The sequence below is a fragment of the Cynocephalus volans genome, chromosome 5 (assembly GCF_027409185.1).
Source record: "Cynocephalus volans isolate mCynVol1 chromosome 5, mCynVol1.pri, whole genome shotgun sequence".
In the NCBI taxonomy this organism is placed as follows: domain Eukaryota; kingdom Metazoa; phylum Chordata; class Mammalia; order Dermoptera; family Cynocephalidae; genus Cynocephalus; species Cynocephalus volans.
Window position 1 is genome coordinate 118,473,279 of NC_084464.1, and position 20,231 is coordinate 118,493,509.

General features: G+C 37.2%; 2 pseudogenes; one reads left to right on the top strand and one right to left on the bottom strand.

Moving 5' to 3' along the window:
* Nucleotides 1–981: 981 nt before the first annotated feature.
* Nucleotides 982–1,782, top strand: LOC134379135 (integral membrane protein 2B-like; annotated as a pseudogene).
* Nucleotides 1,783–11,264: 9,482 nt separating this feature from the next.
* Nucleotides 11,265–11,655, bottom strand: LOC134379136 (prothymosin alpha-like; annotated as a pseudogene).
* Between the last annotated feature and the right edge of the window lie 8,576 nt (nt 11,656–20,231).

Consider the following 20,231-nt stretch of genomic DNA (forward strand, 5'->3'; position numbering starts at 1 on the left):
CATATGAAACAATAAAAAACCCCAAATAGCCAAAGCAATCCCGAGCAAAAATAAATAAATAAAGCCAGAGGCATTACACTACCTGACCTCAAATTATAGTACAAAGCTATAGTAACCTATACTTACCTGGCAGGGGAGATACCATGATTACGAACGTGGTTTTCCCAGGGCGAGGCTTATCCATTGCACAAAGCTATAGTAACCTAATCAGCATGGTAGTGGCATAAAAACAGACACTTGGTCCAGTAACAGAATAGAGAACCCCCATATCAACCCACATACTTACAGCCAACTGGTCTTTGACAAAGGCAACAAGAGCATACTATGGGGAAAAGATTGCCTCTTCAATAAATGGTGCTGGAAAAACTGGACATCCATATGTGGAAGAAGGAAACTAGATCTGTACCTCTTGCCATATACCAAAATCAAATCAAAATGGATTGAAGTCTTAAACATAAAACTGGAAACTATAAAATTCCTAAAATAAAAATGTAGGGAGACACTTCAGGAAGTAGGACTGGTCAAAGATTTTTATGAATAAGACCCCCAAAGCACATACAACAAAATCAAATAAACAAATTGAATTATATCAAATTGAAAAGCTTCTGCACAGCAAAAGTAACAGAGTGAAAAGACAACCTACAGAATGGGAGAAAATATTTGCAAACCATGCATCTAAAGAGGAATTAATATCCAGAATATACAAGGAACTCAACAGTAAAAAACAAGTAACCTGGGTCCACACCCAGGGTCCTTGCTCCACCTCTTGGGTGTGCCAGCCATCTCAGTCCTCGTATGGAAGCTAGGAGATCGTTGCCTCAGTAGCCACCTCAGCCGCTGCGTGGAGCTGCCTGACCTTCCTCAGCCATCGATGAGCTGCACCAGGAGCCCTGCCAAGGAGGCTATAGCTGTAACTGGGAACCCACAGCCCACGCCTCGAGCCTGCTGTCGCCCTCTGAGGGCGCCCCAGGCTGCGCCACGATGAAGGTGATGTTCAATTCTGCTTTGGCCCAGAAGGAGGCTAGGGAGGAGCCCAAGGAGGGCGAGGAGGCAGCGTCGTCGTGGTGGACAGCAAACACCCAGATGATATGGTACCAGTTGGGCAAAGGAGAGCCTGGTGTTGGTGCATGTGATTTGGACTAGGGTTTATGCTTGCCAGGTGTCATTCTAGGAGGAACATACCTGTACAAATATTTTGCATTTTATCCAAATGATGTGTACTACTGTGGAATAAAATACATCAAAGATGATGTCATGAACGATCCTTCTGTGTATGCCCCAGCTGCTCTCAACCAAACTATTGAAGAGAATAGTTCATGTTGAAGATGAGGTTGAATTCATCAATGTGCCTGTCCCAGAGTTTGTGGATAGTGATCCTGCCAACCTTGTTCATGACCTTAACAAGAAACGCACAGCCTATTTAGATCTTAACCTGGAAACGTGCTATGTAATCCCTCTGAACACTTCCATATGTCACCCAGAAACCTCTTGGAATTACTTAACATTAAAGCTGGAAACTATTTGCCTCAGTCATACCTGATTCTTGAGTGCATAGTTGTTACTTATCACATTGAAGACATTGCCTGGCTTTCTTTATTAACTGTCTCATAACAAGGAAGCTTATAAACTGCAACGCAGTGAAATTATTAAAGGTATTCAGAGTGAAGTCAGAGATGGTGTCGCAATTTCGCATTTTGAAAACAAACTTGCTGTGGAAACTTTAATTTGTTCTTGAACAGTCAAGAGAAACATTATTCAGAAAAATTTAATACCACAGCATAACCCTATCCTTTGTATTTTCTGCAGTGATTATTTTTTAAAATCTTATTTCAAGGTAACAGGGCTTCACTATCTTTTCATCTCATTAATTCAATGAAACCATTATCTTTCAAAAAACAAACAAATTAGTAACCTGATTTAAAAATGGGCAAAGGAGCTGAATAGGCATTTATCAAAGGAAGACATACAACTGGCCAACAGACATGTGAAAAAATGCTCAACATCACTAAGCATCAGGGAAATGCAAATCAAAACTGCACTGAGAAATCATCTCACCCCAAATAAACTGGCCATTATCAAAAAGACAGAGACTAACAAAAGTTGGCGAGGATGCAGAGAGAGGAGAAGCCTCCTGTGCTGTCTGTGGAACTGTAATTTAGTGCAGCCATTTTGGAAAATACTATGGAGGTTCCTCAAACTACTACAGATAGAACTGCCATATGATCCAGAAATCCCACTGCTGGGCATATACCAAAGGAATGGAAATCATCATGTCAAAGGGATACCTGCACTCCCATGTTTATTGTAGCTGTGTTTACAATAGCCAAGAGTTGGAACCAACCCCAATGTCCATTACCGGATGACTGCATAAGGAAATGTGGTATATACACACAATGGAATACTACTCAGCCATAAAAAAGAATGAAATTCTGCCATTCACAGCAATATAGATGAAATTAGAGAAAATTATGTTAAGTGAAATAAGACAGGCACAGAGAAATAGCACATGTCCTCACTTGTAAGCGGGAACTAAAATAAGTAAGTAAAATAAAAAAGAAAGAAAGAAAGATACAACGATCACAATAATACATTAAACTGTCAAAGGAGAGAACAGAACTGAGGTAACCAGAGGTGGGAAACAGGGAGGGGAACAGGGATTTAGTGAGAAATTTCTCCTTAACTCCCTGTGCTACTCCATTTCTGTTGCTTATAACAAAATATGTTTTGGGGGATATTCAACCCAAGGAATTTCACCCTCAACCCCTCAAAACTCATGTCTTTTTCACATACAAATACATTCATTTCATCTCCAAAATCTTAACTTGTTTTAACCCAAAAGTCCAAAGTCTAAAAGTTCCATCTGTGAAATCAAACAAGTTATCTACTTCCAAGATACAATGGTGAGACAAGCATAGGGTACATATTCCCAATCAAAAAAGGAGAAATAGGCCAAAAGAAGGGGGTAACAGGTCCCAAACAAATCTGAAACCTAGCAGAGCAGGCATTAAATCTCAAAGCTGGCAAGTCATATACCTTGACTCCATGTTCCATGTCAAATGCATGCTGGTGTGGGGTTTGGGTCCCCAAGTCCTTGGGCAGCTCTGCTTCTATGGCTTTCCTGGTTCCTAGCCATACTTTAACTCTTGCAGGCTGGCATTGCATGCTGGTAGCTCTTTAAGTCTGGGGTCTCCATGGTGGTCCTGCACCCATGGCTCCACTAGGCATGGCCTTGGGGAGGGGGTTTCTGCTGCAACTCTGACCCCACCTTTCCTCTTGGCTTTACTTTAGTGAAAACTCTATGCTGTGAATCTTCTACCAGTTGCGTATTGAAAAAAAGTTTATCATTAGTATTTTGGTTTCCTTTGTAGCTAAACAATGTTTCTCTCTGATTATGCCTCATACTTTTCATTAATCCTATTTTGCATCTTTACTATGTTATGCCAAGTTGAGGATTTATTTATTAATTATTTTATTCAAGTATGATATATGTACAGGTAAGAGCACAAATTTTAACCGTACACCTTGATTAAATTTTACAAAGTAAACATGTGCACCTATACTCAGATCAATATATATAATATTGCCAGCACCAGAAGCCTGCCTTATGCCCCCTGCCAGTAATTACCCTCTGGTAAAGGCAACTGCTATTCTGATTTTTATCACATATAGTTTTACCTGGTCTTAAAATTTCATATAAGTGGGCTCATGCAGTGTCTGGCTTTTTATGTTTAGCATTATGCTTGTGAGATTGATCTATTTTGTTGCATAAACTATAGTTAATTTATGTCTGTGCTGTATACAAATCCATTGTAGAAATGTATCACAACTAATTTATCCATTCTACTGTTGTTTGATATTTGGATGGTTTCTAGTTTTAGCTATCGCAAATAATCTTTCTATGAATATTCTTGTAATATCTTTTAGTAAACATGTGCTTTTTTGGATATATACTTAGGGGTGGAACTGAATTTATGGGTCAAAGAATATCTGAATGTTTGGCTTTAGAAGAAAGGGCCAAATGCATTTCCGACACAGTTGTATAAATCTGGAATCTCTCCAGCAATGTATAAGAGTTCCAGTTACTATTCCTTTTCAGTACTCTGTATTGTCATCTTTTTAATTTTATTCATTCTGCCAGGTATCCCATAAGTTTACTGGTGAACAAAGTGTTGAGTAACTTTCTAAATTATTAGCCGTTTGGAAATATATTTTATGAAGTGCCTGTTCTAAGTCTTTTCTCATTTAAAAATGGAGTTCTATATAGATTTTGGCTACAAGTCTTTTGTCAGACATATGCATTAAAAATATTTTCTAGCACGCTGTATCTTGTCTTTATTGTTATTCCCTAAAGAACCAGTGAGAAATAGTATCCCGTTAGATCAGAATGACTTGTCCAAGGAGAGAACTTCATGGACATGTCAGAAAAACATTGTTCTTTTGCTGCTAAACTGTCAACTTTCACAGATGCTAACAAAACCCCACAATGAGACCGAAGCTACATTTTGGGAGGGATGAGTTGAACGTCACAGTTTCCAGTTTCGTCACTGAGGGAGATATTATTTGCTAGTTTCACTTAACCCCTGGGCTGTTTAGTCAGGATTGACTTCTAGGACAAAATATACAGGCCATCAATTAGAGACATAAACTGAGGTTTGACCAATGATGCACATGTGCAAGTTAGTTTCTCTTTTCGAATTCAGTAAATGAATTTTGATATCTTATTACGCAGATGGGAAGCAAAACATGAGTTAGCCAAGGCTGGGTTCAAATACTAGGTGTACCACTTGCTAGTTGAGTGAACGTAGTCAAGTAACTTAATTTCTCAGTTCCCTTATCAGCTGTATAATAAGTTATTTTGAAACTCTTAAAAATTTATAACTTTTGAAAAATTTTTCTATTAAAAAGAGATTGTATAATGCAATCGGGCAGATGTTTATTCATAGGCCTGCTTTTTTTTTCTTTTTGTTAAGTCAGGAACAAGGTTTGCGACAACCTAGAAAAGTATTATGCAACATCCCCATCTGCTGGTAACTCTAAACAATAATGTTATTCAATTAGCAAAAGAACCAAAAATTCCTGGTTTTAAAGATAAAAGTATCACTAATATTGATAATGACTAACTTGTATTGAGCACATACTAGGTGTTTCTAACATGTTTACGGATTTTGAGAGGGTGTGAGTGTACTTTGCAAGTGGGAGAAATGTAAGTAACTTGTGGCCAGGGGATAGACTGTAGAGATTGCCATAAATGCCTTGATATTCCTCCCATTGAGAAATGAAGATCTATGACCCTCTCCTCAAATTCTGATGGGCTCTGTAACTGCTTTGACCTATAAAATATCACAGAAGTGACACTATGCCAATTTCTAGGCTCAGGTCTTAAGAAAAGGCAATTTCTACTTCCTCATTCTTCGAACATTCTCTCTGGGAACCGTAAGGACCCATGTCATATCTAACTACCCTGAGACTGCCATGGTGGAGAGGCCATATGTAGGAACTCAGTCGACTGTGTCTCAGCTCAACTTTCTAAAACACTGGAGACGTAAGTGAAGCCATCTCGGACTCTGGAGAGCAGCCTTTCCACTAGCAAAATACCACTAAGTAATGCCACATGGAACAGAAGAACTGCCCAGCCGAGCCTTGCTTGAGATCAAGAGATGTAATAAAATGGTTGTTGTTTTATAACAGTACATTTTGGGATAAGTTGTTAGCCAGGAATAGATAACCAGAACATTCCCCTTCAGCCCATTCTCAACACAGCAGCCAAAATAAACATTGAAATGTAAGTCAGATCATGTCCCCCTGTCCAAAACTACAAAGGGTAAAACTCCCTTGCTCACTCACCTCCTACCACACTAGCTTTCTGCTGTCCTGGAAAAAATTCAGAATGTTGCTCTTCTTCCACATTGCCACTTGGCTAACTCCCTCACCTTAATTATTTGCTCAAATGTCACCTTCTCAATGAGAGCTACGCTGATTACCATGTTTAATGCTATCAATTATCCTCACCCCCTGGTACCCCCAACACCCAGCACTCTTGGTGCTACTAATTCTGTACTATTTTGACTTTCTTCATACTTGTGCCCTTTTAATCTATTATATAATTTATTTATTCATAGTGTTATTAATGCCTATCTTCTTGATGAGAATATGAGCTCCTCAAGGGCAGGATCTTTATCTGTTTTGTTCAGTGATGATTCCCAAGTGCCTGGCACATACTCAGTAAATATTCATTAAATATTAGAATGAATGGATGTAGCTTGTATTAATAAAGTTGCATTATCTACTGCTGAGCAGATATGGGACCTTGAGAAGTAAGCTTATTTCAGTTTTAGGAAAAAAAAATGTGTTCAAGTTTATCTCATCTGAATTCTCTGAATGAGGATATCTTCTTCTCTGCTGTATTCATTTGAACCAGAACACTTAGTGAAGATTCTGAATCCTGAGAATAAACACATTTTCTAAATGGAATATGATCACTACCATTGTTGTCATTGTCATCTTCATCATTATCATCATCTTTGTGACTGCTTGCAAACCCAAATTGAAAAACAAGAATAAACTTCACCAATGCAATTCCTTTTGTGAGACAATAGCCAAAGCACTGTCTCAACTTATTTTCATTCGTTATTTCTATAAAAAAATTCCCTTGTGTGCCTAATTAAATTCCCATCTTTTCCTAGTTTGCCAAGTGCGTTTACACGAATGGGTGCTGAATTATGTCAAATGCCTTTTCTATGTCTATTGAGGTACTTGTTTTCTCCATTATGTTAATACAAAGCATTATATTAATTGATCAAGAATGTTAAAATACCATTGCTTGCCTGGAATAAATCCTTTTTGTCATAATGTATTTATTATCCTTTTAATATATTGTTGTATTAAATTTGGTTGAGATTTTTTGAGTCTGTGCTTATGAGGGATATTTTGTAATTTGCTTTTCTTGTAATGTCTTTGTCATACTTTGGTAGCAGGGTTACTCCGATCTTGTATAATGAGTTGGGAAGTATACTTTTCTTTCCCTGAAAATTTGAGTAAGAATGATATTATTTCTCTCTTAAATTTTTGATAGAGGTCATTAATGAAACCATTCAGACCTGAGGTTTTCTTTGTGAAAAAGTTTTTGATTGTGATTTCAATTTTTAAAAATAGTGCTTTTCTATATTTCTTACTGAATCAGTGTTGATGATTTGTGTCTGGGAAAAAAATTTGTCCATTTTATCTAGGTTGTTACATTTATTGGCCGAAAGTTATTCATAAATATTATCTTATTCTTTTGCCATATCTAGATCTACACTGACATTCCCTCTTTTATACTTGATATTAGTAATTTGTTTTCTACCTAGCTCTTTTTAAAATTGTTCTTGCTAGAAGTTTATAAATTTTACTAATCTTTTCAAAGAACCATTTTGACTATTCTTTGATGTTTGTCTTTTATTGAACTGATTTTTTCTCATATTTTATTATGTATTTCCTTCTACTTTGTTTTAATCTGCTTTTCTTTCCCCTTTTATTTGTTTGTTAGAACAACTCACATCTCAGCAAAATAAAATTCTGGCTTTGTTGGACAACATTGTTTCACACATACATCAAACAGGCCAAAAATATTAAATGGCAACTTCATAAACAGAAAAAAGAAAAAAATAAACCTTTTATCTTTGGCCTTTTTAGCCATCTCATAAAAACCAACTACTTATAGTAAAGCTAATTACATACACAAAATAGTTACTGGAATGCTCATAATAAGATTGTTTTGTTGTTGTTTTTTACCAGGTTTTTAAAAATTTTTAATTTTTTAAATTTTTTTAATTTTATGGGTTATGAGTATTCATGTGACACAAACTGATTGTCACCCCTCGTGCCCAAGATGTGAAGGCCAGATTCATACTAGCAGCATGCACATTACCACTAATTGTGTTTGTACCCCATGTCCCTCACCCAATTATCCCCAACCTCCCCCTCCCACTTCCCCCCCACTCCGCTTTGTATCCCAAGTATGTTCTCTCCCTCTGCAAGTCCAACACACCACTGTGGACTTTCTTTCCTTCCTTCTCTCTCTCTTAGCTTCCACTTATGAGTGAGTACATGCAGTATTTATCCCCCTGTGCTTTGCTTATTTCACTCAACATAAGTTTCTCCAGGCTCATCCATGTTGTTGCAAATGGGAGAATTTCATTCTTTTTTATGGCAGAGTCGTATTCCATGATGTATATATACCACAGTTTCGCTATCCAATTATCCATCAATGGACATTTAGGTTGGTTCCATGTCTTGGCTATTGTAAACAGAGGTGCGATGAACATGGGAGTGCAAGTATCCCTTCGGCATGATGATTTCCATTCCTCTGGGTATATACCCAGAAATGGGATTGTTGGGTAGTATGGAATATCTACCTATAGTTGTTTGAGAAATCTCCATACTGTTTCCCATAGTGATTGTACTAATTTACAGTCCCACCAACAGTACAGGAGTGTTTCCTTCTCTCCACACCCTCATGAGCATTTGTTATTCACTGCCTTTTTTATTACAGCCAGTCTAACCGGGGTAAGATGGTATCTCAATGTGGTTTTAATTTGCATTTTCCTGCTGACTAGTGATGTTGAGCATTTTTTCATGTACCTGTTGGCCATCTGTATGTCTTCCTTTGAAAAATGTCTATTCAGCTCCTTTGCCCATTTTTTAATTGGGTTATTTGTTTTTTTACAGTTAATTGCTTGAGTTCCTTGTATATTATGAGTATTAATCCCTTATCAGATGCATAGTTAGCAAAAATTTTCTCCTACTTAGTAGGTTGTCATTTCACTCTGTTGACAATTTCCTTTGATTTGCAGAAGACTTTTAGTTTGATGTAGTCCCATTTCTTTATTTTTTCTTTTGCTGCTTGTGCTTTTGGGTTCATGTTCATAAAGTCTGTGCCCAGGGCCGACCCCGTGGCTCACTCGGGAGAGTGCGGCGATGGGAGCGCAGCAGCGCTCCCGCCGTGGGTTCGGATCCTATATAGGGATGGCCAGTTTGCTCACTGGCTGATCGCAGTCACAAAAAAAAAAAAAAAAAAAAAAGTCTGTGCCCAGACCTAGTGCCTGAAGTGTTTCACCTGTATTTTCCCTTGGTAATTTTACAGTTTCAGGTCTTAAACTTAAATCTTTAATCCATTCTGAGTTGATTTTAGTATATGGTGAGAGGTGCATATCTAGTTTCACTCTTCTGCATATGGATATCCAATTTTCCCAGCACCACTTGTTGAAGAGGCAGTCTTTTCCCCAGTGTAGATTTTTGTTGCCTTTGTCCAATATCAGATGGCTGTAATCCTGAGGGGTGATTTCTGGGTTCTCAATTATGCTCCACTGGTCTGAATGACTATCTTTATACCAGTACCATGCTGTTTTGGTTACAATAGCTTTGCAGTATAATTTGAAGCCAGGTAGTGTTATGCCTCCAGCTTTATTTATTTATTTATTTATTTTGCTCAAGATTGCTTTGGCTACTCAGGGTCTTTTGTTATTCCATATGAAAGTTAGTATTGTTTTTTCCATTTCTATGAAGAATGTCATTGGTAATTTGATGAGTATTGCATTGAATCTGTAGATCATTTTGGGTAGTATAGACATTTTCACAATGTTGATTCTTCCAATCTAAGAGCATGGAATATCTTTCCATCATTTTGTGTTTTCTTTAATTTGTTTAAGTAGTGGTTTGTAGTTCTCATTGTAGAGATCTTTCATCTCCTTGGTTAAATTGATCCCTAGGTATTTTATTTTTCTCGTGACAATTGTAAATGTGCTTACTTTCTTTATTTCTCTGTCAGTTGTTTATCTGAGTATTGTTTTAGTTCGTTTTGTGTTGCTATAACAGAATACCTGAAACTGGGTAATTTATAAAGAAGAGAGGTTTATTTGGCTTATGATTCTGGGACAACTGCATCTAGCATGGGCCTCAGGCTGTTTCTACTCATGGCAGAAATTGGCAGGCAGCTGGCGGGTACAAGCAGATCACATGGTGAGAGGAAGCAAGAAAAAGAGAGAGAAGATGCCAGGGTCTTTTTAAGCAATGAGCTTTTGTGGGAACTAATAGAGTGAGAACTCACTCATTAATCCCCCCTCCCCCATGGAGAGCATTAATCCACTCATGAGGGATCCGCCCTCATGACTCAATCAGTTCCCAACACTGCCACATTGGAGATCAAATTTCCACATGAGTTTTGGAGGGGACAACACATTCAAACTCCATCACGTATATAAATGCAACTAATTTGGGGGCATTTATTTTGCATCCTGCAATGTTACTGAAGTTATTAACCAGCTCTAGGAGTTTTTTGATAGAGTCTTTAGGTTTCTCTATGCATAGTATCATGTCATCTACAAATATAGAAAGTTTGACTTCATCTTTTCTAATCTGGATTCCCTTTATTTCTTTCTCTTGACTGATTGCTTTGGCTAGTACTTCCAGCACTATTTTAAATAAAAGTGGTGAGAGTGTGCATCCTTGTCTTGTTCCTGTTCTTAAGTGAAAGGCCCTCAGTTTTTCTCCATTCAGAATGATACTAGCAGTGGGCCTGTCATAGATGGCTTTTATTGTGTTGAGATATTTTCCTTCTATACCTAATTTGTTGAGAGTCTTTATCATGAAGGATGTTTAATTTTGTCAAATGCTTTTTCAGCATCTATTGAGATAATCCTACGGTCTTTGTCCTTGAGTTTGTTGATGTGATTTATCACATTTACTGACTTTCGTATGTTGAACCATCCTTGCATCCCTGGGATGAATCCTACTTGATCATAGTGTATAATTTTTTTGATGTGTTGCTGTATTCTGATTGCTAATATTTTGTTGAGGGTTTTTGCACCTATATTTATTGAGGATATTGGCCTGTAATTTTCTTTTTTTGTTGTGTCTTTGTCTGGTTTTTACCAAGGTTTTTTTTCCTCCTTTGAGATTATAATGAACATGGTCACACCAGAAGTAAAGCTGGAGGCAGGACAGAGAATGCTCTGAAGGCTGGTTTGGTCATCTGAGATCATTAAAAATGGCTGACCCCTAACATTATGGGCAAAAATATAAAACGCAAATAAAAAATACAGACAAATTTTCCTTTTTAAAGTATTTTTAAGAAAAAAAGCAGGGCCTTGGAAGTTTTGGGTTTTTTTTCCTGCCCTGTTGCAAATTCTCATTGTGGTTCAGTTGGTGGTGGAGAGTGTGTGTCACCTGAGGGTGGCACTGCCATGGTGGGTGGTGGGGCTGGCCTCTCTACTCGAAGGTGACCGTGTTTAGATTCTGAGATGGGAAGTGAAGGGTGAATAAGTCATGGTGGCCTTTTTTTTTTTTAAGTTTAACTTTTCCTTTTTTACTGTCTGGTCATCCTCATAGGTCTTCTGCTTTTTGGTGTCAACATTGTCATCCTCATCATCTTCAGCTGCATTTTCTATTAGCTCCCTCAGCCTCCTCATCTTCACCTCCATCCTCTTCCTCACCATGGCTTTCTTCCTCCTTCTCTCTTTCCTCTCCATCTTCCTCCTCTTCTTCATCTACCAAATTGTCAGCCTCCTGTTCCCCATTTTCCTCATTAGCATTCCCATTAGCAGGGGCTTCTCTTCCATTCCCTACCTTCTCCATGACTTCCTTCTTCTGCTTTAAGTCCATAGTGGTGATCTTGGACATGGTAGGACATGGATTGAAAAAACAGCAAAAGTTTGGGAACTCTGGTAATAAAACTGCTGGAGTCCATGGCAATGGGGGAGGTGCACAGCGGTGGTGGTGGCACCAGCGCAGAAATGACCGAGGATCAATGCAAAGATGGCTTTTCAGAGCAGCCAGTGGGAGTTAATCTGCTTTTCTTTTGCTAACTTCTTAAGATGGGGATGTAGAACACTGATTTTAAACCTTTTTTTCTTTACTAGTAGTCATTTACAGCTATAAATTTCCTTTAATTTCTGCTTTGGCTGAATATCACAAATTTTTATCAAAATCAAATTTTGATAGAGTATGTTTTTTATTGTCATTTAGTTCAAGATATTGTTTTTGTCTTGCAGGTTTTTCCTTTGACCCATGTGTTACTCAAGATTGTGTTATTTAATTTCCAAATATGTGGGGATTTTCAAGATGTCTTACTGTTTTCAATTTCAAATTTAATTCCATCAAGAGAATATAGTCTGTAAGATTTTAGCCTTTTGAAATATACTGAAATTTGTTTCTTAATAGCCCAGCATATTTAGTAAATTTCCCACATGCACTTGAAACGAATATGTACACAGTTGTTGGGTGTAGTGTTTTGAAATAATAATTAGGTCAATAGGCAGTGGCTCTGACACCCCAAGGCAGGCCTCTACAGAGCTGCTGGGCTCAGCTATACCCTTTCAGGTTGCAAAAGGGTCAACAGCTGATCAGGTGTCCACCTATAGAACTGCCAAGCCCTGCAGCACCAATGTACATCTACTCCCAGAACAAAAGCTGATTGGGTGGTAGCTTTTCCTTTCTAGAGAGCCACTGGGTACTGCAGCATCCATGCAGGCTTGCTCTAGACTCAACAGCAGAGCCAGTGGCCTTCTACAGAATTGTCAGGACCTGTTGCACAGGTGTATATTGGCTACCAAAAAGACAGTGGACTATGCAGGGGCTTTGACGGCGCAAGGCAGACATCTGAAGAAATGCTGGCTTTGTCTTCACCTTTGCAGGCTTGCATCAGGCTCAATAGCTGACCAGTTGGCCACCTACAGAGCTGCCAGTTTCTGCAACAGCTGTGTACACCTACTCCCAAACCAACAGCTGATTGGGTAGTAGCTTGTCCTCCCCACAACACACCTCTAGAAAGCTGCTGGGTCCTGTTGCATCCATGCAGGCTTGCTCCCGGCTCAACAGCTGAACCAGAGGCCCTCTAGAGGTCCCATGGCAACAGTATACACCTGCTCATTGTCCGACAGTGGATCACTCACCCCAACAATAAACCCACCCTAACAAGAAACTGCTGACGGCCCCACCATCTAGGCCACAAAGGCACCCAAAGACAGCTCTAAGATTGTATACAGTTGAAGAAGTCACACGAAGGCTGCACTAACACACTCATCCAGATCCAAAATTAAAATGCCGAACCTGACTGTCAATATAGAATATGCCCACATGAAAGAGTTTTTCCTTTCAAAAGCCACTCCTAGAATTTAAAAAAGTGACTAACACTGCCTGATGCCCAGACATCAATGCAGAGATATGAGAAGCATTTAAAAACAGAGAAACACGACTCCCTCAAAAGACTACAATTCTCTAATACCAGACCTCAAACAATAAGAAATTGATGAATCACCTGAATGGGATACCAAATGGAGAAAAATGTCCAGATTTTAAGAACAGGAACAGGACAAGGAGGCCCACTTTTGCCACTCCTATTTAACATAGTATTGGAAGTACCAGCCAGACCAATCAGGCAAGAGAAATAAATAGAGTACATCCAAATTGGAAAAGATGAAGTCAAATTGTCCCTGTTTACACATGACATGATCCTATATGTAGAAAAACTTTTAACCTCTACCAAACAACTCCTAGAGCTGACAAGCAAATTCAGAAAAGATGTAAAATCAATACACAAAAATCAGTAACATTATTATATGCCAACAAAAAACAAGCAGAAAAAGAAATCAAGAAAGCAAGCCCATTTACAACAGCTACAAAAAGAATAAAATACCTAGGAATAAATTTAACAAAGGAGTTGAAAGATCTCTACAATGAAAACTAAAAAACACTGCTAAAAGAAATTAAAGAGGACACCAAAAGATGGAAAGACATTCCATATTCATGGACTGGAAGAACTAATGTTGTGAAAATGTCTACACTACCCAAAACAATCTACAGATTCAATGCAATCTGTATCAAGATATCAATGACATTCTTCACAGAAATAGAAAAAACAATCCTAACATTAATATAGAATAGCAAAGGCCCTGAACAGCCAAAGCAATCCTGAGCAAAAACAATATAAAGCCAGAGGCATTACACTACCTGACTTCAAACTATACTACAAAGCTATAGTAACCAAAGCAGCATGGTAAAGGTATAAAAACAGATCCATGGACCAATGGAGCAGAATAGAGAACCCAGAAATTAACCCATGTACTTACAGTCAGCTAATCTTACATAAAGGCACCAAGAACATGCACTGGGGAAAGGATAGCATCTTCAGTAAATGGTGCTAGGAAAATTGGATTTCCATGTTTTGAAGAATGAAAGTAGACCATATAACAAAATAACTCAAGATGGATTAAAGGCTTAAATATAAGACCTGAAACTGTAAAACTCCTAGAAGAAAACATAGGGGAAACACTTCAGGATGTAGGACTGGGCAAAGACTTTATAAAGGCCCCCAAAGCACAGAAACAAAAGAAAAACAAATGGGATTATATCAAACCAGAAAGCTTCTGCACAGCAAAAGAAACAATTAACAGAGTGAAAAGACAACCTATAGAATGGGAGAAAATATTTGCAAACTATACATCTGACAAGGAATTAATATCCAGAATGTACAAGGAACACAAACAACTTAACAGTGAAAAACCAAAAAGTTCAATTAAAAAATAGGTAAAGGGGCTGAATAGATATTTCTCAAAGTAAGACATAAAAATATAGCCAACAGGTACATGAAAAATGATCAACATCACTAATCATCAGGGAAATGAAAATCAAAACCACATTGGGATTTCATCTTACTCTAGTTAGACTAGCTATTATCAAAAAGACAGAGAACAAGAATTGCTGGTGAGGATGTGGAGAAAGGGGAATACTCCTGCACTGTTGATGGGACTATAAATTAGTACATTATGGAAAACAGTATGAAATTTTCTCAAACTACAGCTAGAACTACCAGTAATCCAGTAATCCCACATCTGGGTGGTGGGATTTACCCAAAGGAGTGGAATCATCATGTTGAAGGGATACATGCACTCCCATGTTTATTGAAGCTGTATTTATAACAGCCAACAGTTGGAATCAACCTAAATGTCTATCAATGGATGATTGGGTAATGAAAAAGTGATATATATGCACAACAGAATCTACTCAGCCATTAAAAAAGAATGGAATTCTGCCATTTGCAGCAATATGGGTGAGCTTGGAGAAAATTATGTTAATTGAAATAAGCCAGGAATGAAAGAGTAATATGGCATATCCGCACTCATAAGTGGGAGCCAAAAAGAAACAAACAAATGAGCACAATAATACGTTATACAAAGGAAAGAACAGAATTATGGTTACTAGACGTGGGAAAGGGGAAGGGAGAGGTTAGGGAGAAATTGGGTAATGGACACAAGAATAATTACATTTTGTTATGATAAATATGCTAATAATCCTGATTTGAGCAGCACATATTATACACAAATGCTGAAAATCAACTGTACACCCCACTAATATGTGCAATCAATTATGTTTCAATAAAAAAGTATTAATTAGGTCACGTTGCCTAATAGTTTTGTTTAGATCTATTATACCCATGTTAATATTTTGTCTACTTATTCTACCAACTATGAAGAGATGAATGTCAACATTTCCAACTGTTATTATGGGTTTTCTACTTTTCCCTTTAGTTTTCCCAGTTTTTGCTTCATGAATTTTGAAGTTTTGTTATTAGATGCATGCATATTAAAGACTTAAAGAATTGACACTTTTATCTATATGAAATATCTCTCTTTAACTTTGATAGTATCTTTTGTTGTGAAGTCTCCTTCATCTTATGCTAAGCCACTCCATCTTCCTTACGATTTGTGTTTGCATGGTATATATTTAGGCTATCTTATTTATCTTGATTGAGTTTAATAGAATTTATTGAATTTGTGAGTTTATATCTTTTGTCGGTGATAGAAAATTCTCAGCTATTATATTTTCAAATATTGCTTTTGATTCATTCTTTTTCTTCCTTCCTCTTGGATGATAGTATTTCTAAGTCTGTTTTCTAAATCTCAGTAATTGGTAATTTTACATGTCAACTTTACTGGACCATAGGTGCCTAGACATTTGGTCAAGTACTATTCTGGGTGTGTCTATGAGGGTGTTTTTAGATGAGATTAACATTTGAATCCATAGACTGAGTAGAGTGGATTGCCCTACCTAATGGGAGTGGGCCTTATCCAGTTAGTTGAGGGTCTGTAAGTAGAACAGAAAGACTGCCTCTCTGAGAGTAAGAAAGAATTCTTCTTCCTGGCTGCTTTGAGCTGGGACATTGGTTTTTTCCTTGCTGCCTGCGGACCTTGAGACTCATCAGATCCCATAATTGTGTGATCCAAGTTCTTATAATAGATCTCTTTCTATATTTATATACATCCTATTGGTCCTATCTCTCTGGGAAACACTAATTCAATACCTTAGTCTAATTTTTGTGTTTTGCCCTTTTACTGTTTGTTTCTCACTGATTCAGTCTGAATATTTTCTTGTGATTTACCTTTAAGTCCACTAATTCTATCTTCAGCTGTGTTAAATTTCTAATGTCATTAATTGCATTTTTATTGATGTGGTATATCACATTTAATGATTTGCATATGTTGAACCAACCTTGCATCCCTGGGATGAATCCCACTTGATCAACTAACTGCATTTCTAATTTCTAAAATTTTTACTTATTTTTATGGAACCAACATTATCAATCTTGTCTTTTGTTTCCTTGAACACATTAAGCATAGTGATTTTAAAGACAGTATCTAATAACCCTACTGTCTGCACCTTCTGTGAATTTGTTTCAATTGACTTTTTTCTTGTGCTTTCTAAAATTACATTTTCTTATTTCCTGTTTATATCTGGCTGTTTGTTTGATTTTGAGTGTCAGATATTACTTAAGAATATTTTACCTTAGAAATAATTGAGGCCTAGGATAATGTTTTCTTCCTCCAGAAGGGACTGAAATTTGTCTCTAGTAGTTGGATAGAAATAGCAGCAAATCAAATCACTTAATTCAATTTCATGGACTGAGATTATTTGAAATCAATCTTTAGTTTCTTCCAATGACAGTCCATTTTCAGTTTACCCTTTCCCTTAGGGAAAAGGGACCCCACACTGTTTCACAACAAGCCTCTTGGTCAAGAACTCCCTTCTTCAGCAGGCTCTGAACTCTAGTTTGGGTCCACTGAGTTTTATGAGACTATCAATACATTGCCCAGCTTCTCAGCCTCTGAGGCATCACTTCTCCAGCCAGCAGACATTCCTGGGAGAGAAACAACTCTAAAAACCAGGCTTTCTTCTCTGTGTTGCTATTTCTGTTAGATTTTATTCAAGTAATATTAACATTAGATTTTTAAAAAGTTTTTGTTTTGTTTTGTTTTGTTTTTGTTTTTAGCATTTCTGCTTGTTCTCAGTGAGAAGGTTTATTTGAATTACCTAATTCATCATCACTGGAGTAAGCTCTTCCTATTTGAATTTTAGTTTCTGGTGTAATCCTGTATATCTTCAGTTAAGTGTCTTGTTATTCTTTCCATAAAGAGGATAATTGCAAAATTTGATACTTCAAGGAAAAATTGTAAGAATCCTCCTCCCATTGCCTTAATCTCTGTAACAGGACATTTTCTTTGTGTACACATTTTTATGCAGAAAAGAAGAAGAAAACATTGGCTGTTTTTTGGCTCTTTGTTTTTTGGTTTTTTTTTTTTTTTCATTTTTTCTTAATTCTCTTTCTTCCTCAGTAGAACAGAGTCAACTGAATAATTATTCACAAGCAAAATGAATAGCTGATCTACTCATTAAAATATGAAGAAAACGCCTGAATTGAAATCACAAATGTAGTCATTTGTTTATTCATAAGGATATGCAAAAGCATACCAGAACCTTAACATAGCTGAGGGGTTATTCTTCTGGAAGATTTTCAATCTAAAGACCTGACATTCTGCAGTCTAAGTTCATTTTTCCTGCCTTCTATAGAGAAGTAGAATATGGAACTGTTTGAAAAGTTGAATTTCTATTAATTCTCTCATTAAGGGCTTAGCACTGCCTTTCCTTAAATTATACTTTTCTAAAATTAAATTTTCTTACCTTACTGAATTTTTTCATGGGATTTTGGAGCTAAGCAAGTATACTTGGTGCAATACATGATTTATATAATTTTTCTTCAAACCAGATATTACTATCATGATCCGCATTTTGTAGAAGAGACAAGTGAGGGTGTGAGAAGTCAAAATGCATTAACAGAATAAGAGAGGTACTCAGTGATCGAATCTGGATTCTCATCCAGGTCTACCTGGCAGCAAAACTCTTACCATTTACTTTTACACCATATTTCTTTCACTTCATGGCTTGGTCGAGTGTGTACTTCGTTTGAACAGGGATGAATAAATTAATGTTTTTGTAATAACAGCAAATGCACTTTAGTAGGTACATACTATTTGCTAAATAAGTATTTATTTACTAATAGCTTTACTATTATCATTTCTTTTAATGTTTGTATTAAGATCCTGGACTAATTTTTCTTGTTGTTAAGAACCTGTATATCTATTAGATTCCAGTCAAAAAGATAGAACCATGCTAGGTAGTTCAAAGAAGAAATTTAATATAGGTAATTAATATAAAAGTGTCAGAATAGCTAAAAAGCCAAACAAAATGGTGAAGCAACATAGAGATCATCAACAGCAGGAAGCTGCTACCATCTCCAGGGGTGAAGGGACCGAGGGAGACAATGATGTGACAGAACCCAGAAACATGCCACACAGTGGAGCTAGGAACTTGGAGGGAGGGCTGCCTGACACCAGCTAGTTCCTGGGAGGAAATGTAGCCAATGGCAGACACACTTCCTGCGGCAGGAAAGGTGTATGCCCTGACTTCTCTTTTCCTCTCGCTTGTTAGTCTCCCCTTTGCTGATTTTAGTCAAGGCTTAGCCTGCATTCACATGTCGCTTTACCTGTTGGTTTTTACATTATCCAGATGAGTATTTCACTCTTGGCTAATCTCATCATCTTAATCCAAACATTCTCCACCTCCTGATATTGCCATGAAGCCCAATTTAAATGTTTAAATTTTATATGCATTTAATATACGTAGTTAGATCAATATATTATCTTTGCTTATATTAGTGAATCTGATCTAAAGTTTTAAATGAGTAGTTTTCAATGGGAATAACTTGTACCACTATCGGTGGCATTTTTGTTTTTCATTTTGATTGGGGAGAAGGCCATCAGTATTTGGTGGGTAGGACCAGGATGTTTAACATCCTGTAAAGATAGTTCCCACGTGCATTCTGCATGACTTTCAAATAGCTCACCATACATCAGGCATATGAAATATCTGTGTATAAATCTATAAGCCTAGAAGCTAAGTCTATTTTATAAAGAAGTTTTCAGTATGGCTATAATATATAATGACCTTTTTAGGAATCTAACCACTGTTTAAATTGAAGAAAGATTATATTTTATTATGTATGGATCTTTAACAAGAGTTGTTTACCATTTCAGAAAATCACGTAACCAATAGCAATACCTTGAATTTATTTGAGTCACCGAAAAAACAAACAAACAAATCCCCACCCCCAACACACACCAAGTATTAACATGTATGTATAATTGCTCCACTCTGTGTTTAGGTGCAAACATCAAATTGCTTAATAAGGTATTGGAGTGTAGTCATGCCTGAGCATGTATTTATTAAAATGCATATTATTTATTGCTGTGGATTGAATTGTGTCCCTCAAAGTTTGTATATTAGAACCTTAATTCCCAGTGTAACTGTTAAAGGTGGGAGATTCTATTATGGTAATTGAAAGGTAGGGCCTTGAAGAGGTGATTAGATTGTGGGACAATGCCATAGTGAATGGATTAATAATGGTGATCAGGGGCATGGTCCTGAGGGCTTTAAAGGAGACCACGTGAGAGTCTGTCTCTCTCCTCTGCCACTTTCTATCATGTGAGACCCCCACATTGCTGTGAAGCCACCACCAAAGAAGACCCTCACCACATGTGTTCCCTGGATTTTGGACTTTCCAGCCTCAGAAACTATAAGCAATAAATTTTGTTTTCTTACAAATTACCCTGTTCAGTGTATTTTGTTATAAGCAACAGGAATGGGCTAATACATTGATTATTATTTATTTTTCTTTAGTTTGCTGTCTCTATTAGACTCAGTGAATTACATTGATTAAAATTATGTGTAAGTTATCTATGAATTTCTCTTTGGTGCAGCAAGGAGAGTATTGCAAGATATTTGTTATAAGAAGGTATAGGGATGTGGGTTGATAGGGCTTAGAGCCACTGGTCCAATCAAGTGTGAGACAGATACTTGACCCTTAT